The following is a 13,432-nucleotide window of genomic DNA, read 5'->3' on the forward strand; positions in this document are numbered from 1 at the left end:
GCCACGCCTTGCAGGTCACTGTTCTCAGTTATTGCGTTTGTGTAAACATGTCACTGGTCATGAGGAGACACACTTATTACAAGTTCCTCTGTTGCCCTCAAGCCAACTCCTCCCTCATCAGCTGAGGCAGTAAACCTTGACACACACAAATGTGGAAGAGCTTGTTGCATTGCTCACATAAAAAGTTGGGCACAACATCTGTGGTCATGTGCCGGAGAGAGACAGAAGGGAAGGAATTATAGGAGAAGGAATAGACTCCAGGAGATGGGACACAACCTCCGATTAATACCTGGTACACTGCTGGGTGGACAGGAGTGTAGGGTATCGGAAAAGCCGCCCAATTTTTTCCACTCCGCCGGGAATCGAGCCCGGGCTCTCTCGGTTGTGAGCCGAGTGTGCTAACCACTGCACCACGAAGCCCCGCCTTGCTCACATAAACTTACTAACAATCACACTAACACCATGCAAGTAGGAAACATTAAATTAATTTGTATTTTTTTATCTGTAAATTCAAATCTATGCCATTTTGGTGAAGGTAACAGGAGGCATCCAGACACAAGCAGACTGAACCAAGACTTGACTTACTGGGTTACTTGACAGAGTTGTTGTTGTTGTTGTTGTTGTTGAGAGTCCACCGCTGCTTGGGCCCCAGTCCAGAGGGCCTCTTCTGGAGCTCCAGGATGGAGTTTGAGCCTGCCGAACAAAATAAGTGACATTGAAATGTTTAGTAGTGTAGGCAATAACTGTGTGCTGTCCACCATGTTGTAAGGAAAGACAGGGACACTATATATCATACTGTACACATGGAAACAAGACTGTGTGTGTGTGAGGGAAAGGGCCGTTGGGTAAGGCAGTGCGGGTGTCATTCTAGAGTTTTGCACACACGCACACACGCCCTCCAAAACACGCACACAAGCCTTCACACACGCACACAGGCCTTCACACACGCACACAGCCCCGCACACACGCCATAAAGCACAGCCGTGAGTGACGTGCCTGACACACACTTATAAACACGAAAAATCCGCCCACAATCTCCACTCCCTGTTTTCTCCGTGTTCTCTTGGTCTCCGGCGGTTACTGTGGGTTTCTAAAGGCGTGGAGAACCATTACCACATGATATACCGCCTCAGACACCTCCGTCAGGCTTTACAAGTAGAGAAAACGGTAAAATAGTGTGTTTGCCTGGAAAGGAGAGGTCGGCGGCCATCTTGTCTTCCTCTTCTTCTTCTTTGACCTGTTACCTGTATCGTGTTGTGTTATTTTGTTCCTTATTTTGTGTTCTATGTATGTTTTAATGGCGGGAAATGCTTGACGAAAATGTGATTACTGTTTTTACGGGTTTAAATTATATTGAGGAAGTGTTTTCACGCTTGTTGGGGTGATCTTGATCCTGATCTTGATGTCACAGGTAGCTCGGGATTTCTCCCCAGCCAGGCCTTTGTAGCGGCAGTTCCTGTGAAAAGAAAACAAAACATGCAGGAAGTCAAAGTTCTCGGGGCAAGATATCATTCCCTACATCTTTCACGCCACATGCCTTCCAAGAACTCTTTCACTGCCTCAATCACTCGTCCACTCGTCTCTCCACTGAGCCCCAGCAGCAGCACCATCCACTCCCTTCCAGTCCTCCCATTTACTCCACGTCCCATCTCGCTCAGAAACACATGCATCATCTTCGTTCTCTCCCTGTCATACTTCTTGCATTCCAGCACTACATGCTGCACAGTCTCGTCCACACCCCTATCACACATCTGGCACACTTTGCTGCGGGACTCAGACCATCTATAGTTCCTTGCATTCACATCCAGACACTGCGCTCTAGCACGGAAAAGAAGATCACCTCCCAGGCTTCCCTCATACCACACCTCACACTTTGGGGCCTCTTTCTCCCTATACCAGTCGAGAGTTTCCTTTCTTCCATCTCATTCTTCCACTTGCTCAATCCCTCATCTTTAACTGCCATATCTATCACATTCTTCCACTTTCTTGCATCCCACTCAAACCCCTCTCCATTTCTGTTTGTTATTCTCCATTCAAACACATTCTGTCTATCTTCAAAGGGTCGGTACACCCACCTACTTAGCATAACATTCCTGTCTATCATTCGCCCACATTTATTCGCCCATTTGCCATCTCTTATACTCCACAAGTATACTTTCCTTGCTAATCTTGCATCCTCCATTTGTTCCAGTCTCACTTTATATCTCAAGGTTGCCTTTACTAGTCTTTCCCTAAACGTGCTCCATCCCATGTCCCCCCTAAGAGCCTCTACTGCTGCAAACCTTGGTGCATTCAGTGCCATTCTTGCTACCCTATTCTGCCCCACTTCCAATTTTTCTATCTCACTGTCATTCCATGTCATCACATCCATTCCATACATAATGCTCGGGGCAGCCACACTCTTCCAGACCTCACGGATGACATCATACTTGCTCGCTCTCATCCTCGCTGCACTCACAGACGGCCTACCCACTGGTTCGTCATTTTTAGCTTCTCATTCTTGGTCCTATCGCATCCATTCACATCCATCTACACTTCTAGATACTTTTATTCTTCCATCTGTTCCAACTCATTCCCTTCCAGACTCCAAGTTGTTTCTCTCTCCTCCTCTTACCTATTCACTATCATTACTTTGCTCTTCTCACTACTGAACCTAACCCCAAAATCCCTTCCATAACCCCCTACCACATCTAGGAGACTCTGTAGTTCTTCAGCAGACTCACTCATAACCACCACATCATCCGCATACAACAACACACATACTTTATCCTCTCCAATTCTCACTCCTGCATTCATTCTCCTCATTCTGACTGCTAATTCCTGTGAAAAGACTAAATAATGTTGGTGATAATATACAGCCTTGTCTCACTCCTCTTTCACTCTTCACCCAACCTGTCTCTAGATCAGCTAGTCTATACTTTGCTCTTGTACCTACATACATACTTCTAATTATGTTAACAATCTTATCACTCAGCCCAACTTTTTCAAGCACTCTGCATAACACATCTCTATTCACCCTGTCATAAGCTTTCTCTATATCTAGGAAGCCTAAGTACAGTTTCCCTCCCTCTCTCTTTTTCCTTTCAATCAGCTCATTTACAACAAACATATTATCTTCTGCTCGCCTGTCCACTCGGAATCCGTTCTGCTCCTCACCCAGCACCCTGGCACTCTCAATCCATTTACACAACCTTTCATTCAACACAGCACTAAAGATTTTTCCTATTGAGTTTACCAGAGAGATTGGCCTATAGTTCTTTAATTCCTGCTTACTCTTATGCCCGCCCTTGTGGATCAGAGTCACTCTACATTCATTCCATTTACTTGGCACTCTCTCTTCTTCCCATACCAGGTTGAATAACTCAGTCATCCTCTCAATCACAGCCTCACCTCCATTTTTATACAACTCATACGGGATCTCATCTGGTCCTGCAGCCTTACCATTCTTCTGTATTTTACACCATCTCTCAACCTCCTCCCTACTGATCCTTTCATTCAGCTCATTTGCATCTTTCCTCTCCATAGTCACACATCCTTCTCTCACACCAAATACTTCCCCTACTCCTCCTATTTCTTCCCAAAACTCCCTAATTGTCTCCCTCATTTTCTCCTTATCTGTAATTTTTTCACCATTCACCTTCAGACTTTCCACATTCTCACTGTCACTCATCCTCTCACCTCTCAGGAATCTATACCACTCACGACCTCCCTCAAGCCCTTTCTCTCTCAGGGTCTGAATCACACTTCTTTCACACTGAACCTTTGCACTCATGATCTTCCGCTTTGTCAGTCGTTGGTGTCTCACATAGCTTTCCCATGCATTCTGGTATTCACCCTCAGCTTCTTCGCTTTCTTGCCTCCTTCTCCTCATTCGTCTACACAGTCTATTTAGTCTCTTTCGTTCTTTCCTAGCTGTCCTAATATCATCGTTCCACCACGGTTTCCTTACACGCTTTCTACCATTCGTTCTCACATACCCTACATGTTGGACTGCAGCCCCTCTCACATTCTCTACGAGCCTTTCATTCAAAGCGTCCACATCATTCAAACTACCTGGCTCCCAATTTCTTTCACTCAAGTCTACCTGAAAATTTTCCCACCCTACATCTCTCAGTCTCCACTTCTTCTTTTTCCTGTCCTTTTCTTTCATTTCATTTCTACCATTCAGCCCGCACTCCACGGTCAACATATTATGGTCAGACACAATATCAATCATTCCCTCTTCATCTATCCACATACGAGACACACATTCGCGCATTCTCCCATTTACCAGTACATAATCAATCGCAGACTCCTGATTTCTTGCACTCCAGGTCACACGTCCCTCAGCCAGAGTTTCATTCAGGTTCTCTAAGTTCATCTCACTTACAAACTCAGCTAGCATTTCTCCATTCCGATTTATACGTTCACCTAACATACCTGTATGTGCATTCATATCACCCATAACAATCACTCTCTCTCCTGCATGCTCTCTCACAACTTTTCTAAGAATATTGTACTTTCCCTGTTTTCCTTGCTGCTCTTTCACCTTCTACAGTCATATACACAACAACCATTACTACTCTTTCTAGTCTGCCCTTTTATTCTTGCATTCCACACTCACGGCCAATACATCTTCACTGCTATCACTGTTACCTACATCTATCTCTTCCACCTTCAGATTCTCATTTTGCGGTGGAGGAAGGCTACGCCTCCTCCCATAGTCTCCTGTTTCTTTCGCCCTTCCCAATCATCACATACTCACTCCCCTCAGTCTGCACGTCACCTCTCAGGTGTGTCTCAGTCAAGCCTATTATATCATACTTCCATTCATCCAGTTCCTTACTCATGTCCTCAAGTTTGCCCACACCCCAACCTCTCACATTCAAACATCCAATCTTCATACTTTCACTTGCCTAGGTTGTGTATCCACTCCTACGTGCTAGGTCATTTATACCCGTTCAAACTGTCCCCACTGCATACAGCGACTTCATCCGCACCGCCCCGCCCCGCCAGGCCCTACTCGGCCCTGGTCTGGGGCTCGGGTCTCCCTTCCTCCCTCTCCACCATTACCAAAACAGAATAACGATTTCTGTCATAACTACAAGGGAATCTCATTACTGGGGCACGTGCGGCTGGGTGTTGTGTGGTGGTGGAAGGTGCAGCTATATATTTAGCGTCCGTGGCTATATATATAAAAAAAAATCATAGGTACTGTACCGCTGTACCGCTACACTGCTTTCACAAGTGTGTGTGTGTGTGTGTGTGTGTGTGTGTGTGTGTGTGTGTGTGTGTGTGTGTGTATTTAGCTATTTGTAGTCTAGGTGGCCCGAGCTAAGCTCTAATAGTCCCGTCTCCATAAATACATTCATCCAGCCTTTCCTTCATTAGGTGGACACTGCTCGCCTCCACCACCTCTTCCTGCAAGCTGTTCCATGTGTTAACACTTTTGTGTGGAAAACTATAACCTACTTTTTCAAGTCACAAACAGGTTCCTTTATTAAGTTTCTTTCCATGTCCTCTCAGCCCCTGTGTCCTCACAGTTGAGAAGAGATCCTCTCTATCCACCCCATCAAACTTAGGCAACTTATACAGCGTGATCAGATCTCCTCTCTCCCTTCTTTGTTCCAGTGTCGTCAAGTCCATCTCCTTCAATCTGTGTGTGTGTGTGTGTGTGTGTGTGTGTGTGTGTGTTTACCTGGTTGTATTTACCATGTCTTTATCTGCTGTCCAATTAAATAAAGCAAAATAGAACGTGCAAAACAGTCAAACAATGTTTCATATCCATTATTATTATTAATATTGTTATTATCATTAGTAGTAGTAGTAGTAGTAGTAGTAGTAGTAGTGTAGTGACACGACTTGCCTGATGGCCGAGCCTCCCATAACCCACTTAGCCGGCCGACTGGTAAAGGAGCGGCTCTCCCGTTACGCTGGTCGCGGGTTCGATCCCCGGCGCCGGCAAAACTTCCCTTGTCTGGATCCATTTCTCGTGTGTTTCGTTACACGCAGTGGTCGTGTGGGAGTATAGTAAAGAGAAAAATTCAGGCATTTCAGTAGTAGTAGTAGTGGTACAATTAGCATATACCCAGATAGAAGGAGAAAGTATATATTGAACAAAAGACATGTATGAGCTAGGAGAAGGAGGAGGAGGATTGGAGGAGGAAGAAAAGAGGAAAATAGAGAATGGAGATAAAAAGAAAAGATGAAACAAGGAGGAGGAGGAGGAAAAAATAAGAGAAGATAGAGTTAGAGATGGAGATAAAAAGAAAAGATGAAACAAGGAGGAGGAGGAGGAAACAATAAGAGAAGATAGAGGGAGAGATGGAGATAAAAAGAAAAGATGAAACAAGGAGGAGGAGGAGGAAACAATAAGAGAAGAGAGAGGGAGATGGAGAAAAAAGAAAAGATGAAACAAGGAGGAGGAGGAGGAAACAATAAGAGAAGATAGAGGAGAGATGGAGATATAAAGAAAAGATGAAACGAGGAGGAGGAGGAGGAAACAATAAGAGAAGATAGAGGGAGAGATGGAGATAAAAAGAAAAGATGAAACGAGGAGGAGGAGGAGGAAACAATAAGAGAAGATAGAGGGAGAGATGGAGATAAAAAGAAAAGATGAAACAAGGAGGAGGAGGAGGAAACAATAAGAGAAGATAGAGGGAGAGATGGAGATAAAAAGAAAAGATGAAACAAGGAGGAGGAGGAGGAGGAGAGGGCAGAATGAAGCGGATAGATAAAAATAGCTAGACAGACAGATAGATTTACACAGGTTATTGCATGCTAACATAATAAACCAACAGATACTGAGGTTATTGCACAGGGATGGATAGATAGATAGGCAGAAATATAGATGAATAGACAAACAGATAAACGGATATAGATAAGTAGATAGATAAACAGATAGACAGACAGACGGGTAAATACACAAGAATTAGACAATAGATAGAAAGAGGTTATTGCACAGTGATAGTTAGACAGATAGACATACAGATAGGTAAATAGATACATAGATATAGACTCAATATAGCCGTAGAAACACTCCTTTGTTAATTTTCCCTCCCTTGATAAAGTAACTCCTCCCCCTCCTCCTCTTCCTCCGGGTCTCAAGGTCAAAAGATCAACCCCAAAACGCAACCCCGATGTAATTTTTGGAATGTTTGTTTCCATTATCGCGTATTGAGGCGACAGGAGTTATATTGAGGTTGATTTATAGGCCTACAGCACCCCTAGGATCCAGTATAGGCCTCACCGGGAGTGGCTGTACGCCCGATGCGGCCAGGTGCCATTCATTCTGCCTGGTTGATTGAGAGAATGTGGAGGGTGCCGTCAAGTGTATATTTCTCCCTTTTTCAGGCCATGGCGGGGACTCTAGTGTGGTTTATGTTTATCTTCCTGGTACAATAGGCTTAGTTATGTAATATTCACCGCACTGTGCAGGTATATACGCCCTCGTAGGCCTGTGAGAGCGTTACCTGTGTTGAAAAGTGTTGCCGTTGGGCCGAGTCGACTTGCATATTTTGGGTACGAATCGTGTGTTGCGGCGTGAGGGTGCCATGTGAGGATATATTTAACCCTATTTTTAGGCCATAGCGGTTATTGCAGTGTTGTTCCTGCATATCAGAGTGTTTAGTTATCTTGTTCAGTCTGTTGTTAAGCACACTGAGGAATAGCAAAGCCCCGTACAAGCCTGTATATGTGATGGGAGGTGTTGCCGTGGGCCCAAAGTCTTGTTGAATAATTTCCTTTTTGCCGCGTGAGGTGCCATAAGCCGATATATTTAATCCTGCTTTTAGGCAATACCGATCATTGTGTTGTTGTTCTTCAGTATTGCAGTGGTCAGATATCTTTACTAGTACACTGTTAGCCACGCTGCGTGATAACAAAGCACGGTATAGGCCTGTATACATGGTAGGTGGTGCTGCCGTTTCCCACAAGTTGACCATTTTTTCCTTATGTGTGTATATGAGCATTTGACGCTTCAATATGTCTTTCTATGCTAAACAAAGCCTAGGTATTGCAACAGACGTGTTTTGTACCAGTGTGGGAGCCCCTGAAGCCGTCTATCATTGAGTTATGTGACGTATAGTTTTGGGGTCATTGAGGTCGCCAGCTGATGGCAGTCGCTATCAGATTTAAGTATTCCCGGTGTCTTTCTATGCTAAATAAAAGCCTAGGTAATGTAATGGACGAGTTTTGTACTAGCTTATGAGCCCCTGAAGCTGTCTATCACTGTGTTACGTGGTGCGAGTTACGGGTCATTGGGGCCGCCAGCTGACGGTCGATCGAGTAGCTGTCATATTATTTCTCCACGTTCTGAGGCTTTATCGGCCATGCTGGTGTTGCTAATGTTTGTTTTGGTGATATGTTAATCAACGTTCTGTTTATCATACTGTGTGTTCTGTTTATCATACAGTTATTGCCTCTTCGAGCTTAATTTGGAAGTAAGGAAACTGTAGGGTGTTGCCATTCCTCACTACTGGATACATTTCTCCATATGTTAAGGCTGTACCGGTCCTTATTATGTCGTGTAGGGTTGTTTTAGTACTGAGATATGTTCAGTAGTCTTCTGTTTATCGTACTGTGCAGTAATAACGTACACCAGTGTCAGCGAATAAGGCCGCAAATATGGCGGGAGGTGTTGCCATTCTCCACGCCTTTACCGGATACATTCCTTCATAATTTTAGGCTGCAGCGGCCATGGCAGTGTTGTTTTAGTGTTAAGATATGCACACTAATCTTCTGTTTGTCACACTGTGCAATGATAACGCCTGTATCAGCTTGTGTAAGGCTGTATATATGGTAGGAGGTGTTGCCATTTTTCAGTTGAATAAAGTTTTGCTTACGCGTTCATATATGAGTACTTCACGACTCCCTAAGCCTTTGTACGCTAAGTAACAGGCTAGATCGTGTATTGGACGTGTTCTCTACCGGTCTGGGGCTCCTCAAGGCTCAAGCCATACCAGTGCCGTACAATGCCTCACGTGGGTGTTGAGGTCACTGGGCCCGGCGAGCCCGTCAGCTGTTTAGGCGCGAACTTTAAATCTTGCATCACAGCCTCCGGAGACGTGTTTGCTGATACATAAATGAACACCCACATGAATAATATTACGTCATAATGGATAATATTACGTCACAGCCTCCGGAGACGTGTTTGCTGATACATGAAAACCCACATGGATAATATTACGTCATAATGGATAATATTACGTCACAGCCTCCGGAGACGTGTTTGCTGATACATGAATGAAAACCTCCATGGATAATATTACGTCATAATGGATAATCTTAATTGCGTTATATTGGATAATCTCACGTCATTAGCCGGAGATGTGTTTGTTGATTCAAGAGTCCCTCGATGAATAAGACACCCCGGAGTGGACCCAGTGGTGACAGAGGACAGGGAGACACAATTAGAGCCGCAGTGATAGGAACGTAGACCCGATGGGACACAATTGCTCTATAAGCCTCAAGAACACGGCATCAACAGACGTACTGGAAAACTCAAAGTGCCAGTCAGTATCATGCAGGTGAGAGTCTGTTGTCCTGTGTTCACCCTGTGCCAGGCATACTTAGTCACGGGACTGGAGGTACCTTTGCTACGTACCCGCTTGGAAACAGTACCTACTGAAAAATCAATGGGGAGTGACCACAGTTGGGAAAATTACCCAGTACATCCACGTCTCCAATCATCCGAAGTCAGAATTAAGTCTAATATATTGCCAGATGTGACAAAAGTTGGGTCAGACGCCCACTGGTGCAGACCAGGAGACATGAAGCAGTGCATGAATGGCTGGTGGAGTGGAGGGCAGTGTACTGACGGGGGCCTTCCTTGATGCCAGGCAATTAGAGGCAAGTTGAGATCTCCAAAAATAATTACTTCCTTAGATTGTTATAAATAAAATTCGTTTGTACAACTAATGGGCTGGGTCATCGGAGCAGGACGCAGGGAGACAGGGAGACAAAACCGTACAGCAACGTTGCCATGGGCTGAACAGCCGCCAAAACTTACAAGAATAAGATGCAATGCCTGAAATGTTCCCTGGAATACACCACTACTGGGTATACATGAATGTAATGGTTCAGAGATCTCCCAGCAGGACGCGTTGAGATGTATTGAAGAGAGGTGTTGTATGCATGCCAGTGCGTGTGTGCTTCATAAGTATTGGGGAGTGTATGATATAGAGAGTTTTGAGATGTATTGAAGTAGCCAGCAGCAGCAGCATCCAGTCTCCTCCTGTCATGTCAGTCATCACATCACTTCACATTCATCTCTTCCTTTCTTCATGTCTTTGTCTCCTCTTCCCTTCCCGTGTGCCTTCTTCATTCCTCAGGAGTTCTGTAAGGTGCTGTGGTGGGTGTGTTATGAAGGGTATTACATCTGTAAGGTGCTGTGGTGGGTGTGTCATGAAGGGTATTACATCTGTAAGGTGCTGTGGTGGGTGTGTCATGAAGGGTATTACATCTGTAAGGTGCTGTGGTGGGTGTGTTATGAAGGGTATTACATCTGTAAGGTGCTGTGGTGGGTGTGTCATGAAGGGTATTACATCTGTAAGGTGCTGTGGTGGGTGTGTCATGAAGGGTATTACATCTGTAAGGTGCTGTGGTGGGTGTGTCATGAAGGGTATTACATCTGTAAGGTGCTGTGGTGGGTGTGTCATGAAGCGCTGTGAGGTGGCTGGTGACCGCTTCATCTATTTCCCTTGTGGGTGGTTTTGTGGAATTTCTGCTGCGTTTCATTCGTTTTGGGCGTGATAGAGTTGTTTTCTTAGACATAGGGAAGCTGTGTGCCTAGGAGAGCAAGTAATTGGTCTTCCCGTGGCCATAGAATAAATAGGTTGAGTAATACATGAATGGGTGACGCACCCTTAAAAGATGCCCCGTCCACCCGCCTCCCTGCAGGGCGCCTCCGCCTCGCGAAATAACTATTTTCAAAGGCCAAAAAGTCGATTAACGGGTTCTCATAACTGTTTCCCTAGGCTCAGGGTGAAGAAGAAAGGTTAAACTACAACCAGACTCATTAACTACCCCTGGAAACGCCCACAACGCCCACTAAAGCCTTGTCAGATGTGTTTCCTCAGACGCCTCCGCCCCTCACATTAACTATTATCAAAGGCCAGAAAAGAGGTCAATCGGTATCTATTGACTATCTTTTTAAAGTTCACAGTAAAGTGGAAAGGTCAAACTACCACCAAGGTCATAAAACTATCCCTGGTAACGCCCACAACGCCCATGAAAGCCTTGTCAAATACGTATTCGCACATCACCTATTTCTAAAGGCCTAATAACATCTTTTTCCTTATTTTCCCTCCATGGATCATAATAATAACATCAATAATAGTTAAAAATAATTATAACATTGCATATAGTAATCCCGTGGACTCGGCGTACAGAACCATCGGCGGCTCAGTCCCCATCAGTTCAGTTCCCGCGCGGCGTCTCTGATGGTGCTCGCGTGACCCGTGATATTAAATCCTTTTTATCGTTTTCCGACAAACTACGCTGTGCCAGCGAACCACAGTGCCAGGGAAGAAAGAAGAGGTGCCAGAGATTATACAGTGTCAATACCAGCCCCTGGAAAAGCTTACATCATGCGGAAAATTGGGTGAGAAGTGGAGGGGAGGGAAAGTGCCACCCCGGGGAAATTTCAACCTTGTATTTGTACATTTTTTAGGCGAATTACGTGTTCCCGGAATGTTGTGGTGCCATAGAAAGAAAGAAGTGGTGCCAATGGTTATACAGTGCCATTTATAACCCCCTGGAAGGCTGAAATAAGATTGAAATAAGAGAAAAGATGAGAGAAGTGAAAATGGCGGGGTGTCATGTCATGCACCCCGCTTTAGCGCCAGATATTTTTTTTCCATTTTTAAAGTAAACTGCTTTTCCTCAAAGTGCAGCAGTGCCATGCAAAGACAGAGGAGGTGGCATAGATCATACAGTGCCAATCTTAACGCGTGGGAATGCTAAAATAAGGTTGAAAAAAGAGAAAAGCGGAGGGTGGAGGGCAAGACAGCGGGGAAGTCGTGTTGAAAAGTAAAATTAAAGAATAAAAATAGAAAATTATAGCAAGGAAAAGACAAGGGGAAGAGCGTGTGGAAATGCTTAGAAAATAATGAAGTAAGATTCGTGTGAAAATTAGTGAGAAATAGCCTAGAAAATAATAGTAAGGTAAAGTCATGTGAAAATTAGTTAGAAGATGCTTAGAAATAATGGAAAGGAAAAATAAGGTCCAAAATATAAAGTGATACTCAAATAATGAGAAAAAGCTTGGATATTAATAATAAGGAAACATTAGTTAAAAATAATGTGAAAGTAAGAAAATGCCTAGAAAATTCGAAAAAAATAAAATAAGGTAAAATAATGTGAAAGTGTGTTAGGAAATCCTTAGAAAATTATAATAAATTAAATTAAGGAAACATTAGTTAAAAATAATGTGAAAGTAAGAAAATGCCTAGAAAATTAGAAAAAAGTAAAAAGGTAAAATAATGTGAAAGTATGTTAGGAAATCCTTAGAAAATTAAAATAAATTAAATTAAGGCAAAATGTGAAAATTTGTTTCGAAATGCTTAGAAAATTAAAATAAGGAAAAATGAGGTAAAATAATGTGCAAATAAGTTAGAAACATCTTAGAAAATAATAATTATAACAATAATAATGATGATGATGAAAATAATAATAATAGATAATGGTGATAGTGAAAGTGTCTGTGCATGTGTGTGCGCGTGCGGTTATATCGTTAATATTTTGTCACGAATTTAATTATATAGGTATATGTTGCAAGAACAGGAAGAAGAAAAAAAAGAACTACATCTACATCATGGGTTAGGTGAGTGTTATTATTAATATTATTATTATTATTATTATTATTATTATTATTATTATTATTATTATTATTATTATTATTACCTATTATTATTTTTCTCAATCCTCTACTTCCTCTTTTCTTCTTTTTCTATTTCTTCCTCTTTTTTTCTCTTCCTCTCCCTCTTTTTACTTTTTGACCTACTTTTTTCTTCTTGCTATTCTTGTCCTTTTCTTTTACTTTTTTCTATTGTTGTTATTATTATTATTATTATTATTATTATTATTATTATTATTATTATTATTATTATTATTATTATGATTAGATGATGATGGTGTGTCCTTTTCAGCTGACTGAGAAGGGGAGAAGGGGGGACAGCTGACACTCTCTCTCTCTCTCTCTCTCTCTCTCTCTCTCTCTCTCTCTCTCTCTCTCTCTCTCTCTCTCTCTCTCTCTCTCTCTCTCTCTCTCTCTCTCTCTCTCTCTCCTTTCCTTCTCTTTTCATTCGCCTTCTTTTCATGCTATATTTTATAATTTCTTCTATTTCATTCTTTCTTCCTTTACTTCCTTGTTTTCTTTCAGAGAGAGAGAGAGATAGAGGAGGAAGGAGGAAGAGGGAGTGTGTGGGGGATGTACCTCCTCTTCCCCCTCTAG

This window comes from Eriocheir sinensis, unplaced genomic scaffold (genome assembly GCF_024679095.1).
Source record: "Eriocheir sinensis breed Jianghai 21 unplaced genomic scaffold, ASM2467909v1 Scaffold1046, whole genome shotgun sequence".
Lineage (NCBI taxonomy): Eukaryota > Metazoa > Arthropoda > Malacostraca > Decapoda > Varunidae > Eriocheir > Eriocheir sinensis.